This window comes from Dendrobates tinctorius, unplaced genomic scaffold (assembly GCF_039654945.1).
Source record: "Dendrobates tinctorius isolate UK_male_01 unplaced genomic scaffold, ASM3965494v1 ptg000035l, whole genome shotgun sequence".
In the NCBI taxonomy this organism is placed as follows: Eukaryota; Metazoa; Chordata; class Amphibia; order Anura; family Dendrobatidae; genus Dendrobates; species Dendrobates tinctorius.
In genome coordinates this window covers 40,437,630-40,455,015 of record NW_027361703.1, presented here as the reverse complement: position 1 = coordinate 40,455,015, position 17,386 = coordinate 40,437,630, and the positions used below count along the sequence as shown (strand labels likewise).

The 17,386-nt window shown below is 44.8% G+C and overlaps 1 protein-coding gene across 4 annotated transcripts in view; it reads left to right on the top strand.

Moving 5' to 3' along the window:
* ZNF800 (zinc finger protein 800) overlaps positions 1-17,386 on the top strand; it is a 113,730-nt gene that overhangs the window by 79,413 nt on the left and 16,931 nt on the right. The window lies entirely within an intron of this gene.

Below are 17,386 nucleotides of genomic sequence, written 5' to 3'. Positions count from 1 at the left end.
CTAAGCGATATCGCTAGCAATATCGCTAAAACGTCACCGGTTTTGTGACGTTATAGCGATATTGCTAGCGATATCGCTATGTGTGATACTTACCAACGACCGGCTCCCCCGCTGTCCATCGCTGATCGCGCGAGAATGTCCGGCTCCATTTCTCGTCGGGCGCTTCCTGCTGGGCTTCCTGCTGTGACGATGAGCGACGCTGGACGCGGGTGGGAGGACGCAGGATCGCTGTGTGTGAAAGGTAAGTATCGTGCGCTGCGTCGCTGCTGAATCACTGTGAGGTCTTTCTGTATGAAAGCTCACTAGCGATCATTTAGCGATGCACCAGCGATCCTGACCGCGTCGGATCGCTCGTCGGATCGCTGATGCATCGCTAAATGTAAAAGGGCCTTAAGACAGGATATGGGTTGAACTAGATGGACTTAAAGTTTCCCTTCAACCTTAATAACTATGTTACTATGTTACTTTGTCTGCAATGACATTTGCTGTTTCTGAAATCACACATGCTGTGTCTGTGTCCATTTTTGAGCCAAACATGATGGCAAAAATCAGTCTTTTTTATTTCTTTTTGGATCCACTCATGTGATTGTCTCAAATACATCATTAGCAGCTTGCAATATTTTTATCATTCATTATTCTGACATGAAAGGGCCTTTAATGTAAGAACCAAAGAAACATTTTTAATCCTATTTCTGAAGTATTTTAGATTCAGCATATATTTTGCAGTTGTTTATTAGAGGACCAATAACAGGAGCCCAGAGGGAGGGAATTGATGTGAGAAGCTAACTGCTGTATAAAAAATAATGGGTTGGAGAAAGCTGACTGGGATCTTATGACTTGACTCCTCAGCCTGGAATTTAACTACTGTGCATACTGGATCAGGTTCCAATTGTCCATCTCTTATATACCCTATGAAAGCTCTCATTGCAAGAGAATGACAGTAGATAAAGAGCAAGTCCATTACAAACTTGCTTATTTTCATGCTGTAATGGAGATCTGTAGGGTGTAATCAATTGTTAAATATGCATTGAAATTTTCTTCCAGCAAAAAAATAGGAGATTTGTGATCTAGAGGAAACTCATTCCCCTTTCAATGGCAGTTTGATTATGTCAAGATAAAATTGTTGTATGTTCTCAATAACACTCTAGCATGAGTATGGTGAAGAACTATTAGGGAGAATTATAAACCAAATTTTGTGAACTGCAAAAAAGCCTGAATTAAGCAAGTGGTTTTGTCCCTTCCAGAAAAGAGAGGAAGTTGTCACCCTAAAGTTTTTAAACTATTCCCTGGAAACACAATTAGCTGTAATGGTAGAATGGAGGGGAAACAAGCAGTGGGTTAAGCAGGTGGAATATGATAGTGATAAGGTACCAAATACCAGGGGGCACGGAAAATATTAAGACCCCTTTTAAATTTTTCACTCTTTATTTCATTGCAGCCATTTGGTAATTTTTTTTCTTATTGATGTTCATTCTGCACCCCATCTTGACTGAGAAAAACAGAAATGTAGAAATTTTTGCAAATGTATTAGAAAAGAAAAACTGAAATATCAAATGGTCATAAGTATTCAGACCCTTTGCAAAGTATTGAGTAGAAGCACCCTTTTGAGCTAGTACAGCTACAGTTTTTCACACCTGGATTTGGGGATCCTCTGTCATTCTTCCTTGCAGATCCTCTCCAGTTCTGTCAGGTTGGATGGTGAGAACGTTGGTGGACAGACATTTTCAGGTCTCCAGAGATGCTCAATTCGGATTAGGTCAGGGCTCTGGCAGGTCCATCAAGAATGGTCACAGAGTTGATTCAAAGCACTCCTTTGTTTTTTTAGCTGTGTGCTTAGGGTCATTGTCTTATTGGAAGGTGAACCTTCGGCCAAGTCTGAGGTCCAGAACACTTTGGAAGAGGTTTTCATCCAGGATATCTCTGTATTTGGCTGCATTCATGTTTCCTTCGATGGCAACCAGTTGTCCTTTCCCTGCAGCTGAAAATCACCCCCATAGCATGATGCTGCTACCACCATGTTTCACTGTTGGGATTGTATTGGGCAGGTCATAAGCTCAGCCACAGTGATCTTCAGGATCTTCTTTACCTCTCTCACCAAGGCTCTTCTCCCACAATTGGCTGGATGCCCAGGTCTAGGAAGACTTCTGGTGGTCCCAAACTTTTTCTATTTAAGGATTATGGAGGCCACTATGCTATTAGGAACCTTGAGTACTGCAGAAATTCTTTTGTATCCTTGGCCAGATCTGAGCTCCTTTGTCAGTTTCTTTGACCTCTTGATTCCCATTTGGTCTGACATACACTGAGCTGTGAGGTCTTATATAGACAGGTGCGTGCCTTTACAAATCAAGTCCTATCCGTTTAATTAAACACAGCTGGACTCCAATGAAGTAGAACCATCTCAAGGAGGATCACAAGGAAATGGACCGCATATGACATAAATAGGAGTGTCTGAGAAAAGGGTCTGAATACTTATGACCATGTGATATTTGTTTTTTTTTTTTTTTCAATAAATTTGCAAAAATTTCTACATTTCTGGGGTTTTTTCCATTAAGATGGGGTGCAGAGTGTACATTGAGGAAAAAAAATGAACTTTTTTGAATTTTCCAAATGGCTGCAGTGAAACAAAGAGTGAAAAATGTAAAGGGGTCTGAATACTTTCCGTACCCACTGTATACAGTCAAGTGTTGGCAGTCTAGAATTTCTTCCAGAAAATTATGCATTTGCAAATGTTTTGTTATGCATGTTTATTTCCTTTGTGTCTATTGGAACAACACAAAAAAAGGAAAATTGGACATAATTTCACATAACACGCCAAAAATGGGTCGGACAAAATTGTTGGCACATCCAGCTCATAATTTGGTTGCACTCCTTTTGGAATAACTGCAATCAATCGCTTCCCATAACCATTAGCAAGTTTCTTCTCTCAACTGGAATTTTGGACCACTCTTCTTTTGCAACTGCTCCAGGTCTCATTTGAAAGGTGTCTTCTGGTAACAGCGGTTTTAAGATCAGTCCACTGATGTCCAATGGGATTTAGATATGGACTCTTTGTTGTCCTCTTTAAAACTCTCCAGCCCTTTGTTTCCATCCATTTCTGGATGGACTTCTTAAAGTATGTTTGGGGTCATTGTCCTGCTGGAAGACCTATGACCTAGGATGCAAACTCAGCTTTCTGACACTTGGCACTACATTGTGACCCAAAATCCTTTGGTAATCTTCAGATTTAATGATGCCTTGCACACAGTCAAGGCACCGAGTGCCAGAGGCAGCAAAACTATCCAAAATCATCTTTGAACCTCAACTATATTTGACTGTAAGTACTGTGTTCCTTTCTTTGTAGGCATCATTCCGTTTTCAGTAAACAGTGGAATGAGGGGTGCTTTATCAAAAAGATCTATCTTGGACTCCTGTGTCCACAAGACATTTTCCCAGGACTTTGGCTTACTCAAGTACATTTTGGCAAACTGAAGTTTTACTTTTTATGTCCTTGTGTCAGCAGTGGGGGTCCTCTTGGGTCTCAGGCCATAGCATTGTGTTTCATACAAATGTCAACAGATAGATACACTGATGCACCCTGAGCCTAGACAGCTAGAATCTATTTGGAGCTTGATTGGGGCTGCTCATCTACCATCCAGACTATGCTGCGTTGCAACCTTTCATCAATTTATCACTGCCATCCAAGGAGGTTAGCTACAGTGCCATGGGTTGTGAACTTCTGGATTATGTTGCGCCTTAAGGACAAAGGAACATCAAGATCTCTGTATATGGACTTGTTACCTTGAGATTGTTGATATTTTTCAACAATTTTGGTTCTCAAGTCCTCAGACAGTTCTCTTTTTATTCTCCATGCTTAGTGTGGCACACAGGGACACACAGTGCAAGGATTGAATGTCCTCATCTTTTTATCTGGTTTCAGGTGTGATGTTCACTTTACCCACACCTGTGAGTTTCCACAAGTGAATTTTAACGATCATCACATACAGGAAACAAAATTGTTTACCCGCAATTTTGTAACGGTGCCAACAACTTTGTCCATGCCAATTTGGGGGTTTTGTGTTTAATTAGGTCCAATTTGCCTCTTTTTCTCCAGCTTTTTTTGTTTTGTTCCAATACACACAAATTAAACGTGTATAACAAAACATGTCTAATTAGCAAAAACAGAAGAAAAGATATGCAAAACTGGGGATCTCGCAAAAATTTAGAAATTTATTTACTCTATTTTTGGGACTATAAGACACACTTTTTTCCCTCAAATTTTGGCAGAAAGTGGTGGGGGTACGTCTTATCGTCTGGATGTACCTGCTGTGGATGGGGAAGTGGCAGCAGCAGACGAGCGACTCACAGAAGGCAGCGACTGCGGCTAAAACTGTGTGCCCGCTGTTAAAGAAAATTAATATTTACTGCTCCCAACACCCATAATTTCGCCCACGTCTCTGCACTGAAGCTGGCACCGAGAGGTGGGAAAGACTATGGGCATTTGGAGCAGTAAATATTCATCTTCTCTATTAGCAGGCCCACTGTTAGCCGCAGCTGCCGGCTTCCTGCAGTAGCTGGGCAATCAAGTGTGCCTGCTGTTACAAATAATGAATATTCACTGCTCCCCACACCCATGGGAGTGGAGAGCAGTGAATATTTATTCTCTTAGCGATCAGTAGTTCGGCTAACAGTGTTCCTGCTATTAAAGAAGATGAATATTCACTGCTCCACACACCCATAGTCCTGGGCACGGGGAGCAGTGAATATTCTGGGAACTGACCTTGACTTGTAAGCAGCATCACTGCCATGCGCTGCTTAGAAGTTGAAGTTGAAATTGGCTGCTAGCATCATAACAGGACGCTGTGAGGGAGCGGAGGGAAGGTATTTAGAACGTGTTTTTTTTTTTTTTTGTGTGGGTAGCGTGTTGGGGCCATTTATACCAGAATTGGGATGCGGAGGCCATTTGTATTTGGATTGGGGACATATATATACGTAGATGGGGGATATTAGTACAGAATTGCTTAATCCAGAATACCCATGCACCCCTGAACCCCCATGCATTTTTCACCCTCTGTTTTTAACTGGTACGTTTGAACCTGCTTAATCCAGAATTCCCACCACCCCTGAACCCCCATGCATTCCTCACCCTCTGTTTTTAACTGGTACGTCTGAACCCGCTTAATCCAGAATACCCACTGCACCCCTGAACCCCCATGCATTCCTCACCCTCTGTTTTTAACTGGTATGGCTGAACCCGCTTAATCCAGAATACCCACTGCACCCCTGAACCCTCATGCATTCCTCACCCTCTGTTTTTAACTGATACATCTGTACTGTTTTTTCCCCTGACTTTAATTCCATGTATCATACTTTAAACTTAAGGTACTGTCACACTTAGCGATGTACCAGCGATCCTGACCAGAGATATGACGCGGTCAGGATCGCTGGTGCATCGCTAAGTGGTCGCTAGTGAGCTGCCACACAGGCAGATCTCACTAGCGACATCGCTGGGGACGGGGGTCGCTACTTACTTGTCACACTAGGCGATCCTGCGTCCTCCCGCCCGCATCCACGCATCGCTCGTCACAGCAGGAAGCTGACGACGAGAAACAGTCCAGCCTGTTCTCGCGCGATCAGCGATAACCAGCGGGGGAGCGGGTTGTAGGTATCAGACACAGCGATATCGCTAGCAATATCGCTATAACGTCACAAGTTATAGCGATATTGCTAGCGATATCTCTTAGTGTGACAGGCCCTTTACTGTATTCATATTGATATGCCCATGCTCCTCACACCTAGTCTTATCCTTCCATCTTATTCTGCCTCTTTCTCCAGCTTTGATGTTAGTCAATTGTCCTATTAACTGCAATCTGTTAATTGCTCCCTGCTGTGAACTGTTGCTCCAGCCCCCTTCTCCCTCTCTCACTCACCTGGCTTCATTTCATGGACATTTGAATGGTATAAGTTGAACAGAGCAGGTCAGATATGACCTTGGCCAGATGTGACATCATTTGAAGTGTGACATCTTTTAAAGTGTTACATCAGAAATATACCAGAAATAGTCCAGAAATCGGTCAGAAAGTAAGAATAACCACTGCTTTCTTATTTTACTTGCCTTTCTTTTCTTACCCTGCTTTTTAACCATGCTTACATTTGCCCTCACTAATTTGCTCCACTAATCTTCACTCTCCTTCGCTATCCCCAAACCCCTGCACCCTCGAACCAAATAACTATCTCCCCCTCTCTCTTACCCCCCACCTCGCTTTATCTCCAGACATACTCCTTAACCTCAGACCTCTCCTACTAAAATACAATACAAGACAATCACTGTCCCTCACCCACCTGCTTTCCCTTTCTCTGCTTCTTCTCACTGCTGGTGACATATCCCCCAATCCTGGCTCCCCCACCTCATACATGTTACTAATCCTCACCCCTATCTTTCTCACACTAAGAAACTACCGCTATCCCTCACACTTAAAACCTGTGCCACTGACCCCCTCCCTCCCGCACCCTCTTTCTGGAGCTCTTTGGAATGCTCACTCCATCTGCAACAAGCTCCACGTGATCCATGACCTCTTTACCTCCCGCAACCTTTCCTTCCTGCCCCTCACTGAGACCTGGCTGACGCCCTCTGACACGGCCTCCCCGGCCGCACTGAGTTATGGCGGCCTCCACTTTACCCACACTCCTCGCCCTGGCAACAGACAAGGAGGAGTGGGTTTCCTCTTTTCTAAAAATTGCTCCTTCGACCCTATCCAACCCCCATCCTCCCTTATCCTCCTTTCTTTCGAGGTTCACTCTGTCCGTATCTACTCTCTCTCCAATCTCCAAATGGCTGTCATCATATACCGACCAATTCTCCACCTGGCTCCTCCAATTTCTCTTCTGACATCCCCACCATCATCATGGGGGACTTCAACATCCCCATTGACACCCACCAGCCAGCAGCCTCCAAAATCCTGTCACTTACCTCATCCTTTGGACTTACTCAGTGGTCCTCCACAGCCACCCACACAGATGGACATACATTAGACCTCATCTTCACCCGCCTCTGTTCCCTACCCAATCTCACAACCTCTCCCTTACCCCCTATCTGACCACCATCTACTCACCTTCTCATCCTTGTCCTTCTCACCTGCCCCCCATGTCCATCCACTAGCACATCCTCGCAGAAACCTCACACACCTAGACATTCACAGACTCTCTTCTACCTCTGTCCTTCATATCTTCACTCCACAACACGGACAGTGCCACCGCTTTCTACAACGCCACCCTCACATCAGCCATAGACTCAGTCGCCCCTCTCATGCATGGCAAAGTGTGACAAATCAATAGGCAACCCTGGCACAACACACTCACCAAAAACTTTGACAAGCATCCAGGGTCAGGGAGCTGCGTTGGAAGAAAACGCGCCTGCCAGATGACTTCACTGCTTTCAAACAAGCTACACTTGCCTTAAAATCAGCCCTCACCTCTGCTAAACAGACCTATTTCACAAACCATGTATCTTCATTTTCCCACAACCCAAAACAACTGTTCAGCACATTTAACTCTCTCCTCCGCCCACCACTGCCACCTCCAACTCCCCTCATCTCTGCTGAGGACTTTGCCACCTACTTCAAAAACAATATCGACCAAACAAGGCAAACCTTTACTATTCCACCAACCCAAATACTCCCCATACCAGACCTCCTTCCCTAATAACCTCCCTCTTCAACATCACTGAAGGAGAGCTTACTCATCTACTTTCCAAATCACACCTCACCACCTGTGCACTTGACCCCATCCCTTCCCACCTGCTCCCCAACCTCACTAACATGATCATTCCAGCCCTATCCCATCTCTTCAACCTATCCCAATCTTCTGGTACCTTCCCCTCTGCCTTCAAACATGCCACCATAACACTCAAAAAATCAAACCTTGACCCAACTGCTGTGCCCAGCTATCGCCCCATATCACTGCTCCTGTTTGCTTCCAAACTCCTTGAACAGCATGTCCATGCTCAACTTTCCTCCCACCTCTCATCTAACTTCCTCCTTGACATCCTCCAATCTGGCTTCTGCCCCTACCACTGCACTGAAACTGTCCTGACCAAAATTACTAATGACTTAGGGTACTGTTACACTTAGCGACACACCAGCGATCCCGACAGCGATACGACCTGGTAAGGATCGCTGGTGCGTCGCTAAATGGTCGCTAGTAAGCCGTCAGTCAGATTTACCCAACAACGCAGCAGCGATCTAGCAATCCGTATAATGACCTCGGCGGTCGTTGGGACTTTGTCACACAGCAGCGATTCTGACGACTCCCGCCTGCGTCCATGATTTCTGAGTTGCTAACGAGGTCGTTCGTCAGTGTCAAACACAGCGATGCGCGCTGGCCAGCGGGATACCAGTGATCAAAAAATGGCCCAGGACATTCGAGCACGATCAGCGACATCGCAGCGGGGGCCTGGTCACTGCTAAGTGTCACGTAACGAGATCACTGGCGAGGTCGCTGTTGCGTCACAAAATCGGTGACGCTTCAGCGATCTCGCTAGCCATCTCGCTATATGAGACGGGGCCTTTACTCACAGCCAAAGCTAACAGTTCTCTATCCTTCTCCTTCTTGACCTGTCCTCTGCCTTTGACACAGTCGACCACTGCCTACTGCTGCAGATTCTTTCTTCGCTTGGCATCAAAGACCTTGCCCTGTCCTGGATTGCCTCATACCTTTCTGACCGTACATTCAGCGTTTCCCACTCCCACACTACCTCCTTATCCCGCCGTCTCTCTGTTGGAGTCCGCCAAGGCTCTGTCCTCGAGCCCCTACTTTTTTCCATCTATACTCTTGGCCTAGGACAACTCATAAAGTCCCATGACTTCCAGTACCACCTGTATGCAGACGACACTCAGATCTACCTCTCTGCTGTCCAGAATCCCGGAGTGACTATCAGCCATATCCTCCTTTTTCACCTCTCACTTTCCAAAACTCAATGTAGACAAAACTGAACTCATTATCTTTCCTCCATCTCGCGTATCTTCCATACCCGATCTATCTATTATGGTAAACGGCATCACACTCTCCTGCACCTGAAATCCGCTGCCTCGGAGTAACTCTTGACTCTGCTCTGTCCTTCAAACCACACGTCCAAACTCTTGCCACCTCCTGTCGCCTTTAACTCAAAAATATTTCCAGAATCCGTCCCTTCCTCAGCCCTCAATCTACTAATACTCTTGTACATGCCCTCATTATCTCCTGCCTTGACTACTACAACACTTTCCTCTGTGGCCTCCCTGCTAACTCGTTTGCACCACTCCAGTCTGTCCTCAACTCTGCTGCCCGACTAATCCACCTCTCACTACTCCCCTGTCTCTCCCCTCTGCAAATCCCTCCACTGTCTCCCAATTCACCAACGAATCCAGTTCAAACTACTAACACTGACCTACAAAGCCATTCACCACCTATCCCCTCCCTATATCTCTGAACTAATCTCCCAATATCTTCCCTCACGTAATCTTCGATCCTCCCAAGACCTCCTACTCTCCTCCACACTTATTCGTTCCTCACACAACCGCCTCCAAGATTTCTCCCGAATATCCCCTATCCTCTGGAATTCCATGCCTCAACACGTCCGATTATCGACCACCCTCGGATCCTTCAAACAGAACCGGAAAACCGATCTTTTGAGGAAAGCTTACAGACTGTAATAACCATTCTGCCGCCTCACCACCGCCCGAGCCGCCGCCTCAAAACCACCAGAGCTGCTGCACCCCCGACCTTCTGTCTCTTCCCCACTATCCCATAGAATATAAGTCGGCAAGGACAGGGTCCTTTCCCCTCTGTACCAGTCTGTCATTGTAAATTTGTTTACTGTTAACGATATCTATAACTTTGTATGTAACCCCCCTTCTCATGTACAGCACCATGAAATTAATGGCGCTATATAAATTAATAATAATAAAATTGGACATTACACCTATAACAGTGTCAGCAGCATTACCCCTATAACAGTGCATCATGACAACATTTTTTGCTTAAATTTTTCCGTTCTCCTTTCAGGCTGTGTGCCCACGATGCGATTTTTAAGCGTTTTTGCCGCAAAAATGTTTAAAAATCTTGTACATGACGCACCCCATGCATTCCTATGGCATTCCGCACATGCTGTGCTAATGCTGCGCTTTTTTCCGCGGCGGAAACGCATCGCGGAAAAAATCGCAGCATGATCATTCTTTTGTGCGGAATCGCAAAGGATTGCCGCGATTCCGCACCTATAGGAATGCATGAGAATCGCTTAGTTCCTGCATGTGGCTATGCCCACCATGCAGGAAGTTAAGCGTCTCATGTGCGGTTGGTACCCACGGTGTGGAGGAGAGGAGAATGTCCTCCAGGCCCTGGGTACCATACCACTGTAAAAAAAAAAAATAAAAATCGGGGTATATTTACCTTTCGACGTCCCGCGCTGCATTCCCGGGCCTCAGCGTTCCCAGTAATACCTTGCGGCAAGGTCCTGTGATGACGTAGTCTCGCATGACTCTAGCGGTCTCGCGAGATCGCTATAGTAACGCGAGACCAACGTCATCACAGGTCTCGCAAGGCATCGCTGGGAACGCTGAGGCCCGGGATGGCAGCGTGGGACGTCGGAAGGTAAATATACCCCGATTATTTTTATCTTTTTATCATTTTTAACATTTTATCTTTTACTATTGATGCCGCATAGGCGGCCTCAATAGTAAAAAGCTGTTCACACTTGTCAAATTATGTTTGACGAGTGTGACCAACCTGTCAATAACTTTCCAAGCGATGCTTCAAATCGCTTGGAAAGTGCTTGAGAAAATCGCGAACAGAATCGCGGTGAAATCGCGCGGGAAAAAAACGCCCGATTTCTGGGAAGGAGTCCGGTTTTCATTGTGCATTTTAAAACGCTACGTGGGTCCGAAAAATTTGGTAATTGATGTGTGGTACATACATAGGCAACAAACGTATTAAAAAATCACACAGACAAATGACAACCAATCGACCCTTAATAAAGTTGTGGTATGCCCAACCTAGCAGTAAAAACAGGTGTATATTAAGTAAGCCTAAGCATATAGGCCTTGATGTTAGAAAAGGCCCACAAAGTAAATTGAGACAGTATAGTGTAGCTTGATCTGAAATATCAGGATAAATAATAATCTTTATTTATATAGTGCCAATTCCGCAGTGCTTTACAATTTAACAGTTTCAAACACAACAGTCAAAAGTAATAACTTTAGCAATAATACAATGATTAAAGCAAAATAAGATGGCTCTGCTCATGAGAGCTTACAATCAACAATGAGGTGGGAGAGATACAAAGTACAGGTGTGTATTTACAGTGATGTACTTACAATGATGGTCCAGCCATCTTGAGGGAGTGGGGGATAGATGGGGATAGTGAATGGGCTACACATGCACACTTACACATAAAATGCCTGATTAGGAAACGTGATAGGCTTCTCTGAACAAATGTGCTTTGAGGGAGCGCCTAAAACTGTGCAAGTTGTGGCTGGTCCTAATTTCTTGGGGTAGAGCATTCCAGAGGATTGGCGCAGTGCCGGAGAAGTCTTGGAATCGGGAGTGGGAGCTACAGATTAGTGCAGAGGTTAGTTGAAAGTTGTTTGTTTGCAAAGAGCAGCAGTCAGTTAGGCTGATAGACAGAAATGAGAGAGGAGCTGTAATGGGGTGCAGCACGTGGAGAGCTTTGTGGGTGAGAACAAGTACTTTGAATTCTATCCTATAATGAATGGGCAGCCAGTGTAACGACTGGCGAAGAGCGGATGTGTCCGAGTACCGATTTGCCCGATGGATGGCCCTGGCTGCAGCATTAAGAATGGAATGGAGAGGGGAAAGTCGAGTGATAGGAAGGCCAATTAATAGAGCATTACATTAGTCCAGGCGGGAGTGAATCAAGGCGACAGTGAGTAGGGTTTTTTGTTTCCACGGTGAGAAAAGGTCGGATTCTAGAGATTGTTTTTTAGGTGTAAGCGGCAAGAGATTGTATATGGGAGGTGAAGGAGAGATTGGTGTCATACATAACACCCAGACAGCGCGCCTGCAGCCGGGGTGTTACGGTGCCACCCACGGAGAGGGAAATGTCAGATATAGGGACGTTGGTAGACGGCGGGAGTAGAAGACGTTCAGTTTTGGAAAGGTTGAGTTTCAGATAGAGAACGGACATGATGTTGGATAATGCGGACAAACAGTCACTGTCGTTCTGTAGTACAGCGGGGGTAAGGTCAGGGATGACGTGTATAGTTTTGTGTCATCAGCATAAAGATGGTACTGAAAGCTAAATCTGCTGATGGTCTGTCCCAATTGGGGCCGCATAGAGAGAGAAGAGAAGGGGGCCAAGGACTAAGCCATGAGGTACCCCAACAGCGAGAGGAAGAGGAGATGAAGTGGAGCCAGCGAACAAAACACTGAAGGAGCGGTCAGAAAGATAGGAAGAGAACCAGGAGAGAGCAGTGTCCTTAATGCCTAGTGACTGGAGCCTAGAGAGTAGAAGATGGTGGTCAACAGTGTTGAAAGCTGCAGAAAGGTCGAGGAGAATGAGCAGAGTGGTCACTGTTACATTTTGATGTCAGAAGGTCATTGATCACTTTGAGTGCAGTTTCTGTCGAATGTAGGGGGTGGAAATCGGACTGTGGTGGGTCTAGGAGGGAGTGAGTGGAGAGGTAATGGGTAAAGAGGGAGATTGGAGACTGGTCTGTAGTTGTTTGTGCAGAATGGGTTGAGAGCGGGTTTCTTTAATAATGGAGTAGATAGTGTTTAAAGAAGGAGGGGAAAATGCCCGAGGAGAGGGAGAGATTAAAGATTGTAGTTAGGTGACTTGTGACAACTAGAGAGCGAGACTGGAGGAGATGTGAGGGAATGCGGTCAGTAGTGCATTTAGTCGGACGAGAAGAAGAGAGGAGCCTGGAGACTTCTTCTGTGATGTGATCAAATGTGGAGAGTGAGCCATGGGAAATGCAGGGAGCGATGGGAGTCATTGTACTTGGCTAGGAGCGGATTTCCTGACGGTTATTATCTATTTTCTCCAGGGCTGTGGAGTCGGTAAGCCAAACCTGCGACTCCGACTCCTCAATTTCCCTTCCACCGACTCCAACGCCAACATATATTGCTTATATTTAAGTGAAAAATTTATTGTAGTACAATGTGAACGTCAGACATTTATTCATTTTTATGATACAACAATCAAGACATTTAGATAGAACATAATATATATTTATTGGAATAGAACTTTAGAACATAAAACTGTAATAAATTGTAAATATGTAATACACTATGTAATATCGATTACATATACAGTCATGGCCAAAAGTTTTGAGAATGACACAAATATTAATTTTTACAAAGTCTACTGCTTCATTTTTTCTAATGGCAATTTGCATATACTCCAGAATGTTATAAAGAGTGATCAGCTTAACAGCAATTACTTGCAAAGTCAATATTTGCCTAGAAAATGAACTTTATCCCCCAAAACACATTTCAACATCATTGCAGCCCTGCCTTAAAAGGACCAGCTAACATCGTTTCAGTGATTGCTTCATTAACACAGGTGTGGGTGTTGATGAGGACAGGGCTGGAGATCAATCTGTCATGATTAAGTAAGAATGACACCACTGGACACTTTAAAAGGAGGCTGGTGCTTGGCATCATTGTTTCTCTTCTGTTAACCATGGTTATCTCTAAAGAAACACGTGCAGTCATCATTGCTCTGCACAAAAATGGCCTAACAGGGAAGAGTATCGCAGCTAGAAAGATTGCACCTCAGTCAACAATCTATCGCATCATCAAGAACTTCAAGGAGAGAGGTTCCCTTGTTGCCAAAAAGGCTCCAGGGCGCCCAAGAAAGACCAGCAAGCGCCAGGACCGTCTCTTAAAAGTGTTTCAGCTGCGGGATCGGGATACCAGCAGTGCAGAGCTTGCTCAGAAATGGCAGCAGGCAGGTGTGAGTGCATCTGCACGCACTGTGAGGCGGAGACTCTTGGAGCAAGGCCTGGTCTCAAGGAGGGCAGCAAAGAAGCCACTTCTCTCCAGGAAAAACATCATGGACAGACTGATATTCTGCAAGAGGTACAGGGAGTGGACTGCTGAGGACTGGGGTAAAGTAATTTTCTCTGATGAATCCCCTTTTCGATTGTTTGGGACATCTGGAAAACGGCTTATTCGGAGAAGACCAGGTGAGCGCTACCACCAGTCTTGTCTCATGCCAACTGTCAAGCATCCTGAAACCATTCATGTGTGGGGTTGCTTCTCCGCCAAGGGAATGGGCTCTCTCTCAGTCTTGCCTAAAAACACAGCCATGAATAAAGAATGGTACCAGAATGTCCTCCAAGAGCAACTTCTCCCAACCGTCCAAGAGCAGTTTGGCGATCAACAATGCCTTTTTCAACATGATGGAGCACCTTGCCATAAAGCAAAGGTGATAACTAAATGGCTCAGGGAACAAAACATAGAGATTTTGGGACCATGGCCTGGAAACTCCCGAGATCTTAATCCCATTGAGAACTTGTGGTCAATCATCAAGAGACGGGTGGACAAACAAAAACCTTCAAATTCAGACAAAATAAAAGCATTGATTTTGCAAGAATGGACTGCTATCAGTCAGGATTTGATCCAGAAGTTGATTGAGAGCATGCCAGGGAGAATTGCTGAGGTCCTGAAGAAGAAGGGTCAACACTGCAAATATTGACTTGCTGCATTAACTCATTCTAACTGTCAATATAACCTTCTGCTACTCATAATATGATTGCAATTATATTTCTGTATGTGATAAAAACATCTGACAAACACAAAAACCAGAGGCCAGCAGATCATGTGAAAATATAATATTTGTGTCATTCTCAAAACTTTTGGCCATGACTGTATATACAGAGTGTGTGTATGTGTGTGTGTGTGTGTATATATATATATATATATATATATATATATATATATACACTCACTGGCCACTTTATTAGGTACACCTGTCCAACTGTGTGTTAAGACTTAATTTCTAATCAGCCAATCACATGGCGGCAACTCAGTGCATTTAGGCATGTAGACATGGTCAAGACAATCTCCTGCAGTTCAAACCGAGCATCAGTATGGGGAAGAAAGGTGATTTGAGTGCCTTTGAACGTGGCATGATTGTTGGTGCCAGAAGGGCTGGTCTGAGTATTTCAGAAACTGCTGATCTACTGGGATTTTCACGCACAACCATCTCTAGGGTTTACAGAGAATGGTCCGAAAAAGAAAAAAAATCCAGTGAGCGGCAGTTCTGTGGCCGGAAATGCCATGTTGATGCCAGAGGTCAGAGGAGAATGGGCAGACTGGTTCGAGCTGATAGAAAGGCAACAGTGACTCAAATTGCCACCCGTTACAACCAAGGTAGGCAGAAGAGCATCTCTGAACGAACAGTGCGTCGAACTTTGAGGCAGATGGGCTACAGCAGCAGAAGACCACACTGGGTACCACTCCTCTCAGCTAAGAACAGGAAACTGAGGCTACAATTTGCACAAGCTCATCGAAATTGGACAGTAGAAGATTGGAAAAACGTTGCCTGGTCTGATGAGTCTCGATTTCTGCTGCGACATTCGGATGGTAGGGTCAGAATTTGGCGTAAACAACATGAAAGCATGGATCCATCCTGCCTTGTATCAACGGTTCAGGCTGGTGGTGGTGGTGTCATGGTGTGGGGAATTTTTTCTGGGCACTCTTTGGGCCCCTTGGTACCAATTGAGCATCGTTGCAACGCCACAGCCTACCTGAGTATTGTTGCTGACCATGTCCATCCCTTTATGACCACAATGTACCCAACATCTGATGGCTACTTTCAGCAGGATAATGCGCCATGTCATAAAGCTCGAATCATCTCAGATTGGTTTCTTGAACATGACAATGAGTTTACTGTACTCAAATGGCCTCCTCAGTCACCAGATCTCAATCCAATAGAGCATCTTTGGGATGTGGTGGAACGGGAGATTCGCATCAGGGATGTGCAGCCGACAAATCTGCGCCAACTGTGTGATGCCATCATGTCAATATGGTCCAAAATCTCTGAGGAATGCTTCCAGCACCTTGTTGAATCTCTGCCACGAAGAATTGAGGCAGTTCTGAAGGCAAAAGGGGGTCCAACCCGTTACTAGCATGGTGTACCTAATAAAGTGGCCAGTGAGTGTATATATACATATACACTATGTAATAAACTATGTAAGTGGCAAAAAACAGTTTTCAACAAAAACATACTAAATAACATTTGTGCAGTTTATGAATTTGTTCTAAGAAATAGAATTGCCCCCATCAGATCCTCCTTCATAGATGACCTAAAATCTGACCTAATAATTTAATAATTTTAAGGCCAGAGAACAACCTCTCTACACTAACTTGGGTTGGAGGCAAAGCTGTAACCACATGGGCAACATCTCTAACAATTTCCAAGTATAAAGGAATTGCCTCATGCACAGTCAGTTTTGATGAACGGTTGAATTTTTCTTTTTCTTTGAGAGCAAGTGAAACATTTTGCTGAAATATGGTCAATCTGCTTGCTATAGGAGACGGAGTGAAATCTTTTTCCTTGCAGCAACGCTTTTCCTGCTCCATATCATCCAAATACTTGTCAAAGTCAAACTCCTCATCTGATGAGGATGAAGATATGGCAGCAGTAGCACTGTCAGGACCCAAGTCCTCTTGCGCCTGGCAGTCCTCCTGTAGGCCACTCATCCTAACTGCTACCTCAGTCAGAGCTTCTTTTCCTTTAGTAAGCTGTTGATCATCAAGCAATATACGATGACTTGGGTCCACATAAACAGCTGCCAGAAAATTTTTATTTTCCAATAGCTGTTTCTCTCTCCGTTTCATTGAAGCAGAAATGCCATCTGCGATTAAATCTCCTCTTTGGGACAGGCAAAATAGCAAGTTCTTCCACTCCCTTATGAAAATGCCAGGAGTTAAATCCTCAGCTTGTAATTTTTTAGTCACGGTAAATAGGTGATTAAGCAATTCCTTCAATTCAGCCACCTGTGTCCATTGACCTTCATTTAGGGTTATCTGAGGGTTCGCCATATCTATAAGAAACGGTTTTAGCCAGGATCAAAACTAGGGGGGGGGGGGCAGAACCTCATACTGTCCCGCAGAATCTCATACTGCACACCTCAGCTGCTGCAGAACCTTATACTGCACACCCCTACACTTGAAAATAAAGCCTGCACCTTAAGATGTGTTGAATGCAGTCTATTTATTACAACTATCAATTGATGTTGATGTGTTACTGAAGACGAGCAATGCCTGTCCTGGGCGTCCTTTTGGGCAGCTATGAGGTGTACCTGACTGGTGCTAAAAAAAAAAGGAGTGTTAGTCTGTGCTACCTGGCTTTCATTCTTTTTGGTACAGATAAGATATGGATAGACAGATATGGATAAATGGATAG